The sequence below is a fragment of the Thermobia domestica genome, chromosome 6, assembly GCF_964235325.1.
Source record: "Thermobia domestica chromosome 6, izTheDome1.hap1.1, whole genome shotgun sequence".
In the NCBI taxonomy this organism is placed as follows: Eukaryota; Metazoa; Arthropoda; class Insecta; order Zygentoma; family Lepismatidae; genus Thermobia; species Thermobia domestica.
Window position 1 is genome coordinate 106,949,546 of NC_137459.1, and position 13,696 is coordinate 106,963,241.

Genomic DNA, 13,696 nt, shown 5'->3' on the forward strand with positions numbered 1-13,696 from the left:
ATCGAGGTCAAAGGTCAAAATACTTAAAACCTAATGACTCGAAAACGAAACCACATATTGAAATGTTGTTTCCAAATCTAGTAACTGCTCATCAACTACTATAAGTTCCAAAATAATGACCATCAAGGTCAAAGGTCAACATACTTAAAACCTAATAATTTGACAACTGAGACACATATTGAAGTGCTGTATCCGAATCTAGTAACTGGTCATCAACTACTACAAGTTCCAAAATAATGATCATCGAGGTCAAAGGTCAACATACTTAAAACCTAATAACACGAAAACTGAGCCAAATATTGAGGTGCTGTTTCCACATTTAGTAATCGGTCACCAAAGACCACATGTCTCAAAAGTGTCAACCATCGAGGTCAAAGGTCAAACTCGAAAATGGATCGATATACTGAGGTGCTGTTTCCACATTTAGTAATAGTTCATCAATCACTGCAAGTTCCATCGAGAGCTTGTAAACGGAGCAACGGATAAATTTTGTACAAAGTGTAAAAAGGGAAGGAGGAATAAATTTGAGTGGCCTATTGAATTTTGTATGAACGAGAAATCTAATTTGTAACTAGCTTAGAATTTCTGTAACGAAAAAATTATTTGGATGGACTAACGAAAGAAAGCAAATATGTGCCATTTTAACTAGCTGAGAATTATATGTCTTCTTGTACTAATTAAATAAACGAAGGAATATTGTACCAATGAGAAATGTCAGTTGTAATATTTAAATAAACGAAGGGGTGAATTTGAGTGACCTATTCTATTTTGCACCAAAGAGAAATAACTGCGTATTTTAAATCATTTTGTACTATTTAAATAAACAATCGGATAAATTTAACCGGATCAGAAGTTCAATGCTATTTTTTACTCTTGAGTGAGCTTTCCAATTTTGTAGCAAGAATTGCCGTTTTTTTTAAAACTAACTCAGAATTTCATTTCATTTTGTAATACTCAAATTTGGATGGAGTGTTTAGTTTTGTACGAACCAGAAAAATTTGATTGGATTATTTCCTTATGTACCAACTGGAAAAAGTGAAGTATCGTTATTCAAATAAGCGAAGGAATAGAGTATTTAGTTTTGTACCATCTAGAAAAAAAGAAGTGAAGTATGAATAAAATTTAGCTGGACTATTTTCTTTTGTACCAACTGGAAAAGAGAAGAAGAGCTGATTTAACTACCTCATTATGTACTGTTTAAAGAAACGAAAATAGACTATTATGTAACTTTTGAACTACTGGAATGTTCTATTTTTGTATCAATCAGAAAAAAACGAAGAAGAGCCATTTTAACAAGTTCATAATTTCGATGTTCTACCTTTTTGTACCAACGACAAAAAAAAGGAACTGGCTGAATATTTAAATATACGAAAGAATAAATTTAAGTGACCTATTCAATTTTGTACCAATGAGAAATGGCTCAGAAAAAAAGGCGAAGAAGGACTATTTTATATAATTTTACTACTCAAATAAACAATGGAGTATTTAGTTTTGTACCACCGAGAAAAAAGAGAAATTGCACCATTTTGGAGTATTCAAATAAACAAAGGAATTATAATTTGTGTCAACTCTAAAATCAATTAAACGAAGTAATGCATTTGAGTGAGCTATTTAATTTGAAAAACCGAAGTTGAGTATTTTATACCATTTTGTATTATTTCAACAAACAAAGGAATAAGCAAAAAAGGATCATTTTATATCATTTTAAACTAGTCTAATAAACGAAGGCATAAATATGAGTGAGCTATTTAATTTTGTAGCTGAGTATTTTCACGAAAGAACAAAATTGTACTAATCAGAAAAAGCGAAGAATTTCCGTACCTTTTTGTACTATTTAAACAAACGATTAGATAAATTTGAGTGACCTGTTTTTTGTACAAACCAGAAAAATCGAAGAAGATACCTTTATACTAGCCCAATGAACGAAAGAACAAATTTGGGTGTTCTACGTTTTTTATACCAAACAAAGAAGAACCATTTTAACTTGCTGAGTATTTTATACCATTTTGTACTACTCAAAAAAACGAAAGGAAAAGCGAAAAAAACCTTTTTAACTAGCGCAGAATTTCTGTAACGTAAAAATTAATTTGAATGGAGTAACAAGAAAGAAAGCAAAGATATGCCATATTAAATATTTAAATTAACGAAGGGATACATTTAAGTGATCTATTCTATTTTGTACCAAGGAGAAATGCCATTTTTATCTAGCTTAGAATTTCTAGTGTATGTTGTATTATTTAAACAAAACGAAGGGCTAAATTTAAGAAAGCGAACATGAACCATTTTACTCAAATTTGGATGGAGTATTTAGCTTTGTATGAACCAGAAAAAAAGTGAAGAAGGACCATTTTAACTAGCTCAGATCTTTATACCATTTTGTACTACTTTTTGTACCAATCCACAGTGGTTCAGAACGAGCAAAAACCTGGCCAAAACCTATAACCGTTTATAACAATGTACAAAATGCTTCTAATGCCTCAAATATGTAAAAATTGTATATTTGTAGCACTAAGAATTAACGAACACGTTCATCGTTCTGTTGCACTAGGCTTATCTGCAGGAGAGAGTTAGTAGGAAATGTTTGTAAATACTGATAAAGTACTGCGTATTGGTATGCATTACGTCAGTACACTCACACATAAAAATCTGCACTACACTCATACATACAAGTCTTCATTACACTCACACACATAAATGAAAAACGAGAATTGACTTTGTCAACCACATTTGTACGTCAATAATCACTCTCACTGTCAATATCGCTGAATAAAAATGGAATGCCTTCATTCTTTTGTTTGCTGGACGCCGCGATGGCTCCTTCTGGTCCACACTCCGACATGTTTAACAGCAGTCGTCCTTCATGTGACAAGCGACGTCTTTTCTTCCCGGTAGCCATGTGCCTAATACGCGAAAGAAAGGGATCAGAAGTAATAAGGAGCATATTCAGCGTATCCTGATTCGTAATAGTGCGAGAGAATTTGCGTGAGTGATCTTTCCGAAATGTTCGTAAGTCTTTATTCCGTTCCTCTTGTGCATCTTCTGAAAGCTGACCTATTGGTAAAATGGCATTCTGTGGCCGATCCATGAACAAGAATTTTATGGACACTAGTAGACACATAGAACCAACTGTAAAGATGAACAAAGAGTTTGTCTGTCTTTAGTGCATAACTGTCAAAAGCGTTGGGATCAAGTGCAGAATTGATTACAGATAGTATCAGCGAAAAACGTGTAATCAATTGTTCAGAAATCCCCATTATTTGCAAAGATCGGTGTGAGTCCTCAAACCATCTCCTAGCAGTGTTCCCATCCTTGCTTGTTCCACTGTCTTCTGTTTTCGGTCTGTCATATTAAGGCCTATTTTTTCTCTAAACTGCTTCCAAACCTCACGTTTTCGTGATTTCAATAGTTCCTTGTGCTTCTTTCGAACTTGCCATGTCTTGAAATCGAGTCTATATGCAATGTAAGACGATGTACGCATGTAACACTGACAATCCAAAGAGAAATGTGGATGCGTTTATGTCTTTCATAGAAATTCTCTCTAAATCGTTCATTTCTTTGGGATATGTTTTGCAAATATAACACTTTTGAAGAGATGCATTCAGGAGTGCATTACCACTTATCCATCTAACATAGTGAGAATGATCTCGTGATGCACAGTAAATTGGAATCCACTAACATTCACAGTTGATAGATGATCTTGAGTCTGCTGTTCGATGCACTGGACTCCTTCAACTTTTTTCTATAATAAAGTCTGCCATTTAATTTCTGCACTGATATCTGTAACAGTAATACTCTCATCTGACGGGTAACAACTTTCTTTGCCACGAGTAATTGGTGATAACTTAGATAAATGTCTGCGTTGCGTGTTTTGGCACCAAGACGTAGACAGTTGTATTGGCTTTTGGTTAACTTACGATCGAGAAGCAATGCAAGCACTTTTTCTTTGCACTTTTTGGGTAAAATGCTCTGGTCCTTTGCGCTCATAAACGCTTGTCTCATCTTACGAACCCTAGTCAAAATTGTTTCTGTCACCACACGAAGTACTTTTTCTGCATCTTGTTGTTCTGATGCCCGAAGCCTCATTTTGGCAGCAAAAGTCAGTTCCGACGTACTTGCAGTTGTATGTAAATCTTCCGCTTTCCTTCGTTTATTTCTGTCAATAGATTCTCTGAAATCCTCCGATGGACAACCGCCAGGATTTGATTGACGTATCATCTGTCTCCGGAATTTAAATGTCAGTTCTTCATCAAACCATTCTGTATGTCTTTAGGAAGATGTCATGATTTCTGCCACTCTTATACAGTTTTTGGTACACTTAGCTACAAAACCTGGAAACAATTCGTCGAATATCTTCACTAACGTGGGCTGGGAGATCACCAAGGTCCAATTACGTCAAAACCCAGGTCTGGACATGCCGTGTTTGTTCCCTTTGACAACGTCCTTACATTTCTCTCATTTTGGTATTGACCTGGATGCGTCTCAGCATCATTATGAACTATAGATGTCCTGCACGTAAAAAGTAAGAATAATTAATTTGTGTCCTGGCACCACACACAATCACAAAGGAATACGTATTTCACGAATTCGCACATATTCGCACCCAAACTTCCTGAAAAACAATTCATCGTGGATTATTCTTTCAGGCCATTTCAATAATTCTGCTGGGGAATGCTGGGCACTATAATAAATCTCTGTAGTTTTGTGGACCTTTTGCTAAAGGATATTAGATTTTGTCACATTAACATATTTTGTTCAAGGAAACGTACATATGGAAGATACTGCATAGCCACTTTGGACAGTTGCAGTCCTCGAAAGGTATATTGGTGCCATATACAACAAATGTTTCTTGTAACCACTTATTCTCAGATACCAAGCCATGAACGTGAATGACAAATACTCTATTTGGCAGCTATTTCACAGATATGTCCACAATGGTTAACTTTCACCCTTTCTAACTCACATGTTACATGTTACTCGTGTTCATTATTTGTATATAGGAAACTATGAATATTTAGTAACCCACACACTAAACCAATGTCCTTCTAACGCAGTTTTCAAAAATTGGGTTTTGCCCAGCTTTTTGCTCGTCCTGAACCACTTAGTCTAGTCCCTGTCCATAAGACCCGTAGGAAAGTCATGTCTGACGGCTGTTCTCTTCAAATCCTGTTAGTACATGTCTAAACAAGTGTAAATCACGAGGGTAGACTTTTTGACTTATGGGCAGTTTTTTTCTACAGGGGCGTAATCCTAGGGGGACTGCGCCCCTTATGAGTTGTTGCCGACTTTTCTTAAAATGATTGTAGCTGCCATTGTGATTGTAGCAGAACAATGAATGAGGGTTGTTTTCTTTCTAAATAGTCCACAAAATAAACCTAGGTATAGATTTTTGGCGTAGCCGTACAAATAGAGGGGGTAAGAGGGGGACAAAGTCTAATTTTGGTTAATTTTTTAAAAGTCTGTTTTTATTTTCTTTCCATAATGTCCGAACGGTGATATTTCGAATGACAACGATTTTTTGGCCAAGACTTACAACAATCCTCTATACAAGGACGCAATTTTTGACAAAAATCTTCCAATAGTTATCTCCACAAAAAAAATGTAATATAGTCAGATGCGCGAAATTTTTCAGAATGTAAACTTCCGTGGTTTCGTGTTTGCTTCACAACACACGTTGCAATTCTAATAGAAGTAGAAAAGTATTAACACATCGTTGTATTATTATTCACGATTCTTAGAATAAACAGCACTGATAATGTTGTTGGGATCAAGGAGACATTAATCGAGAGGGATGTTTTCCTTTTTGAATGATATAATATGTTGTTATATTATTGGAAAATATTTACATAAATAGATCAGGTGAAGAATTACCTCCTTATAAATATATATATATATATATATATATATATATATATATATATATATATATATATATATATATATATATATATATATACAGTATTTAAAATGTTATATTTTTGTTTACGTAATCACCCACCTCTCTTAAATTCGTTAGTTAGAAGTTATTTTTCTCTCAATTTTCACAGAATTCACAGCACTTGCAGAAGTCTATGCAACACACAAAGTTGGAGATACTGCGACAACGTTTTGTACATTTCATTTTGCAGCCATAAGTAATCAAGAGATCTTCTGGGAGGAAGTTTAAATGAGAGTCTGGAATTATCGTACCGTTGTCATCCACTGACCAACCTATTGTTCTGGTAACAGTGACGCGTTTTAACTCAATACAGAAGAGCAAGTGTTAACCATAAAAAAAGCTACGCTGAAGATGTGTACTTTAATGAAAAGCTTGTTAGTGGTAGTGGTAGCAGATTTGTAGTCTTTGGATATGAAAATAGTTCGAGCCGTAGCTGATCAAACGTTGCAGAGGGACTCCCAGGCTTTAACACATGTACAAGATAGTTTTCTGCTAGTCGAGATGTATCCTTATTTGCAGGTAATTGCTTGCCAAAATATAGAAGGTACTTTTCAGGATTTGCTTTCAAGGCCGAAAACTTGGTCCCCAGTTTACTAGTGACGTCCAAACCTGTGAGGAAATGATAGAATAACGTCATATAATGTGTCAATTTTTCGTGCTAACGTGTGAATTGGTATGTATTCGTTTGAAGATTTTCGCAGCCAAAGAGCCTGAAGACCTTTCGTTTGAAAGAACTTCAAGAAGTAAAGAAGAATGACAAGTACATCTGTATCAGTTGATGCTACGATTACTTGCTGGTAGCCTTCTTTAAGTGTGTGATATATATGTGGAATTATTCTCAAATCTGCTTCTTCAATAGGCTCATTAAATTGTCATCCAAAACTTCATTGCAGTTGCCAGATTTGATTGTTACAGTCTGAATTGGTCCTCCATCACGTACTTCATTACTCAGAACAGTAGTTCCTTGCAAAGGAAGTAAATGTTCTTGTAGATAATATCGCAAAGCGCTCTGAAGCATACGCCCAAATGGACGCCCAAAATTTGTTCATTTGAACCGGTAATCGAGTAGAAGCTGAAATATTAGATACAGTTATTGGTTGAACCGCAGCTCTTCGTTCCCTTTCTCCGTCCTTAATCGAGTTTGTTACGTAGCTATCAAAGACAAAATCCGTTCGTGATTGTTCTTGATGAATGGAACTCATGCTTTTAACGAGGGCAGCTGAAAGTTCACCGAAAATATTAAATTCCTTTAGAGGCATCCTGTGGATTTGGTTCATAACATCCACTATCAAACACGTCGGTAGATTTTTTCAAAAGTAGAACTGCACTCGGAATCGTATAATTTCCTTATCAAAGCAGTCAGCAAATCCGATCTCTGCCGTTTAATGGCTGCACTGTTTTTATCCACCAATGTTGTAACTGGTAAAATGTCATAACTTAAAATGTCACTCAATAACATGCTTCTCTCCTTACAAATATTAACAAGTCTGTGCGCATGGATGATATCTGTAACTGAATTAGACCTATCATTTTTTGCATCCTGTGAACCAACAGAATTGAAAGATGGCAACTTCACTTGCTGTATTGGGGTAGATAGAGCTTTTGATTTGGAAACAAACCTCTCATTCCTAAATTCAAGATAAAGTGCATTCCCATTTGCAGCAAACGAAAGTATTGATTTTGCATTATGTGGCGGTACAAGTTCATTTGTCGATAGATTTTGGAGTTTCATCGTTCCAGTGGTATCACAAGGATTTTGGGTATCCTCAATATAAGAGCACATCATCTGGATGCTTGCTTCAATCTCCTCACTCTGTTTCCCTACTAATTCGTAATGTATCTGAAGATCGTAGTCATCCACTGCAACGCCTATTAATGACCGAAAAGCATTTCTTATTTCAAGAATCACGTGGTAGATTAACTGCCATTCAACAACGTACTCTTTTCTTTTGTTTGGCCAATTATTCCTCCTTGTGATTTTTGGGATCTATTTATCGGCATCTCCAGTGCTATGTTCAAGCCAACCGCATTGAATTTTCCTGGTCCTTTGGACTACAAAGATCCTTTCATGAATTTTTCAAAAACTTGTGGATGTTGAAATTCCAAGCTTCGCATCTGCTCTAAATACATGGATGCCCACCTCAAGTAATTGATTCTATCATAAACGTGAAACACTGGAAGGAGTTTGTTATTAATCTTCCGGCATCTCTTATAGCATTGTGGTTTCGGACGATCTGTCTTAGTTTCTCGGTAGTCAAATTTGATGAATAGACAGTAAGAGACACATTGGTTTTTGTAGGTTTAGAAAATTTAATCGTAGTTCCAAAAATCTTCAGTAAAAAATGCTTGACCTCTTTATTGCTTCTCACGATTCCTGTCCCTTTACTGTTTAAGTAATCTCGTATTTATGACAAAGTCACACCGCAGCCATCTTCCAGGAGTTCTTTGATTACAGGTGAAAGTTCTTTCATTTCTTCTTTAGGTGACTTTCTTTCAGTGCTTTTGTTTTCCTGTGAACTTCTTCTGAATTTAGTAAGGTATGTTTCTAGGCATATTTTATGATAATATAAGTCTGCTCTAAAAACTGACGACTCATCTTCTAGATCACAAGTTCAGTATACACATCGCCTTTAAAAAACACTGCTTCCTCGAGGAAGACAAGAGCTCGGTTACTTTCACAAATCCTGTGCTTCTGCCTGAAACCTGCGTGTTTATTGAGACCACACACACTACGCATGTTACTACATACTGGATTTTTTGACATAACGGTTCTGTACGGGATAGTGTGTCTGAACGTAGCTTTTTTGTAGATTGTTTAATTGCCTATTCTTCATCCTCACAGTCATGAATCGTAGCGTCACTATCTCTCTGTAATTTAAGTATCGATTTCTTCAGTGTGTAAGACTTGTAGCAGGTATTATTGCAATGATACACAAATTCCACTTCAGAATCCATTGAATGAAGTCTCTGCAATACTTCATCTTGCCTGATTTCAGCAGCATTTTTATATTATTTCTACAAATTACTAAAGTTGTAGTCTTGTGATCTTTGTCTATCTTTTGGGAAATCACACATTTTGTAAGGTCAAAATCACCACTAGTTGCTTTGTTACTCCACGTAAAGAACTTTTCACTCCACGTAAAGAACTTTTCACACTTGATGCCATAACTAGTTCAGAATTTTTTCAGTGGAGATAGCAGGCAGTAAGGCACACTAAATCAGTATGTTTGTCTCCATCCTTTCTAGTAGCTGCTGTAAAGAAAACCTAGAAAAATTCACATACGACAAAATTTCTATTTTAGAGGTAAAATTCGAGACATTTTATATTGAAACCCATTATTACTTCACCAAATGAAAACAAAGTTGTCCATAGTTAGCAAAAGCTTCACAAATAAAGCCACTTAATACATAGAAATATTCTTGTACGTAATGTACTTTTTGGAGCAGGAATATCATACAGAACATTATCAGTGTTGTTTATACATTGAAATGTTAATACTTTTCTACTTCTATTAGAATTGCAACGTGTGTAGTGAAGCAAACACGAAACCACGGAAGTTTACATTCTGAAAAATTTCGCGCATCTGACTATATTACATTTTTTTTGTGGAGATAACTATTGGAAGATTTTTGTCAAAAATTGCGTCCTTGTATAGAGGATTGTTGTAAGTCTTGGCCAAAAAATCGTTGTCATTCGAAATATCACCGTTCGGACATTATGGAAAGAAAATAAAAACAGACTTTTAAAAAATTAACCAAAATTAGACTTTGTCCCCCTCTTACCCCCTCTATTTGTACGGCTACGCCAAAAATCTATACCTAGGTTTATTTTGTGGACTATTTAGAAAGAAAACAACCCTCATTCATTGTTCTGCTACAATCACAATGGCAGCTACAATCATTTTAAGAAAAGTCGGCAACAACTCATAAGGGGCGCAGTCCCCCTAGGATTACGCCCCTGTAGAAAAAAACTGCCCATAAGTCAAAAAGTCTACCCTCGTGATTTACACTTGTTTAGACATGTACTAACAGGATTTGAAGAGAACAGCCGTCAGACATGACTTTCCTACGGGTCTTATGGACAGGGACTGTATTACACTGTGCAATCAGAAGAAAATCAAAGAATGATCATTTTAACTAGTCAAACAGAAAAAAGGAAAGAATTAACACTTTGTACTAACCAGAAAAGGAGAAGAAGGATCAGCATTCTATACTTTTTGTGCCATTTATTGAGGTGTCCTATTTCCTTTTGTACCAACGAGAACCATTTTTAACTGGCTTAGAATTGTATCCCTTTTTGTAAAGTTTGTATCAAACCGAAAAAAGCAAGGAAATGCCATTTTAAATAGCTCAGCATGTTACAGCTTTTTTTGTTTTTGGATAAACAATCTCCGTGCTAGTCATTTTTCTGCTCTTCAGCAAAAACAAATCAAATAAATAATTTTATATATCTACAATACAAGCATTCTATGCATTCTCCGTGTTTAATAATATGTTTTCAAGGCAATATAACATCATGATGTATGTTCTATTATTTTCCAAATATACTCCATAAACTTATATTCCATTATAATAAAATACATAAATGCAAAAATATATATTTGTCATTTTGGACTTAGACGAGGAAAGAAAGTTTAAAAAAATAATTGAATCTTTGAGCAATAGACAGTACCTTAGGACCCTCACTATACTAGCAATACAACTGTTAGGTAGCTTGCTTAAATATTGAATATATAAATTCGTAACGTTGCTTAAATATCTGCAGCAACATGGAACTTTGAAAACTTTTCATTTCCTTGATGAGCTGATTTTTACTTTGATATGATCTCTTCTTCTGCTGTGATTCAAATTGGCCAAGCATGCTGTTTCTTCTTTTTTCTTTAGAACGCTAATTGCTATGGATTAAGTTATAATTGAATTATGACGCAATTCTGGTTTGTTAAATCTCACGTTTAAATATTTTATGAGCCTTACTTAGTGTCGGTAGAGTAAATTTAAATTGTTCTCTGGATGACACAAAAATATACAAAATGTAGCACCACAAAAGTATAAAATTCTGACCTTTTCTTCTGATTGTTACAAAAATGAAATAGACCACCCAAATTTATGAGAGTAATACAAAATGGTATAAAAATACCGAGCTTGTAATAATGGACCTTCGTGGTTGGTACAAAACTAAAAGGAGCTTCTTTTTCTGTTTGCTATAAAAGTGAATAGGTTAGACAAATTTATTCCTTCGTTTGTTTGAGTAGCAGAATATGGTCTTTCTTTGTTTTTCTCTGGTTTGTACAGAAAGTAGACCTTCTCCGCTTTTTTAATTGCAAACAAAATTTATTCATTCTTCAATAGGTCACTCAAATTTAATAGCACAAAAATGTATAAATTGACCTTCTTTGCTTAAGCCACTCAAATTTATTCTTTCCTTTTTTCTGATTGTTACAAAAGTGAATAGGTCAAACAAATTTATTCCTTCGTTTGTTTAAATAGTACAACATGGTCAAGAAATTGGGTAGACCAAAAACACAAAAAGCTGTAACATGCTGAGCTATTTAAAATGGTATTTCCTTGCTTTTTTCGGTTTGATACAAACTTTACAAAAAGGCATAAAATTCTAAGCCAGTTAAAAATGGTTCTCGTTGGTACAAAAGGAAATAGGACACCTCAATAAATGGCACAAAAAGTATAGAATGCTGATCCTTCTTCTCCTTTTCTGGTTAGTACAAAGTGTTATTTCTTTCCTTTTCTTCTGTTTGGCTAGTTAAAATGACCATTCTTTGATTTTCTTCTGATTGGTACAAAAAGTACTACAAAATGTATAAAGATCTGAGTTAGTTAAAATGGTCCTTCTTCACTTTTTTCTGGTTCATACAAAGCTAAATACTCCATCCAAATTTGAGTAAAATAGTTCATGTTCGCTTTCTCAAATTTAGCCCTTCGTTTTGTTTAAATAATACAACATGCACTAGAAATTCTAAGCTAGATAAAAATGGCATTTCTCCTTGGTACAAAATGGAATAGATCACTTAAATGTGTCCCTTCGTTAATTTAAATATTTAATATATCATATCTTTGCTTTCTTTCTTGTTACTCCATTCAAATTAATTTTTACGTTACAGAAATTCTGCGCTAGTTAAAAAGGTTTTTTTCGCTTTTCCTTTCGTTTATTTGAGTAGTACAAAATGGTATAAAATACTCAGCAAGTTAAAATGGTTCTTCTTTGTTTGGTATAAAAAACGTAGAACACCCAAATTTGTTCTTTCGTTCATTGGGCTAGTATAAAGGTATCTTCTTCGATTTTTCTGGTTTGTACAAAAAACAGGTCACTCAAATTTAACTAATCGTTTGTTTAAATAGTACAAAAAGGTACGGAAATTCTTCGCTTTTTCAGATTAGTACAATTTTGTTCTTTCGTGAAAATACTCAGCTACAAAATTAAATAGTTCACTCATATTTATGCCTTCGTTTATTAGACTAGTTTAAAATGATATAAAATGATCCTTTTTTGCTTATTCCTTTGTTTGTTGAAATAATACAAAATGGTATAAAATACTCAACTTCGGTTTTTCAAATTAAATAGCTCACTCAAATGCATTACTTCGTTTAATTGATTTTAGAGTTGACACAAATTATAATTCCTTTGTTTATTTGAATACTCCAAAATGGTGCAATTTCTTTTTTTTCTCGGTGGTACAAAACTAAATACTCCATTGTTTATTTGAGTAGTAAAATTATATAAAATAGTCCTTCTTCGCCTTTTTTTCTGAGCCATTTCTCATTGGTACAAAATTGAATAGGTCACTTAAATTTATTCTTTCGTATATTTAAATATTCAGATAGTTCATATTTTCTCGTTGGTATAAAAAAGTAGAACATCGAAATTATGAACTTGTTAAAATGGCTCTTCTTCGTTTTTTTTCTGATTGATACAAAAATAGAACACTTAAGTAGTTCAAAAGTTACATAATAGTCTATTTTCGTTTCTTTAAACAGTACATAATGAGGTAGTTAAATCAGCTCTTCTTCTCTTTTCCAGTTGGTACAAAAGAAAATAGTCCAGCTAAATTTTATTCATACTTCACTTCTTTTTTTCTAGATGGTACAAAACTAAATACTCTATTCCTTCGTTTATTTGAATAATGACCCTTCACTTTTTCCAGTTGGTACATAAGGAAATAATCCAATCAAATTTTTCTGGTTCGTACAAAACTAAACACTCCATCCAAATTTGAGTATTACAAAATGAAATGAAATTCTGAGTTAGTTTTAAAAAAACGGCCCTTCTTGCTACAAAATTGGAAAGCTCACTCAAGAGTAAAAAATAGCATTGAACTTCTGATCCGGTTAAATTTATCCGATTGTTTATTTAAATAGTACAAAATGATTTAAAATACGCAGTTATTTCTCGTTGGTGCAAAATAGAATAGGTCACTCAAATTCACCCCTTCGTTTGTTTAAATATTACAACAAATGACATTTCTCATTGGTACAATATTCCTTCGTTTATTTAATTAGTACAAGAAGACATATAATTCTCAGCTAGTTAAAATGGTATATATTTGCTTTCTTTCGTTAGTCCATCCAAATTATTTTTTTCGTTACAGAAATTCTGAGCTAGTTACAAATTAGATTTCTCGTTCATACAAAATTCAATAGGCCACTCAAATTTATTCCTCCTTCACATTTTATGCTTTGTACAAAATTTATCCGTTGCTCCGTTTACAAGCTCTCGATGGAATTTGCAGTGATTGATGAACTATTACT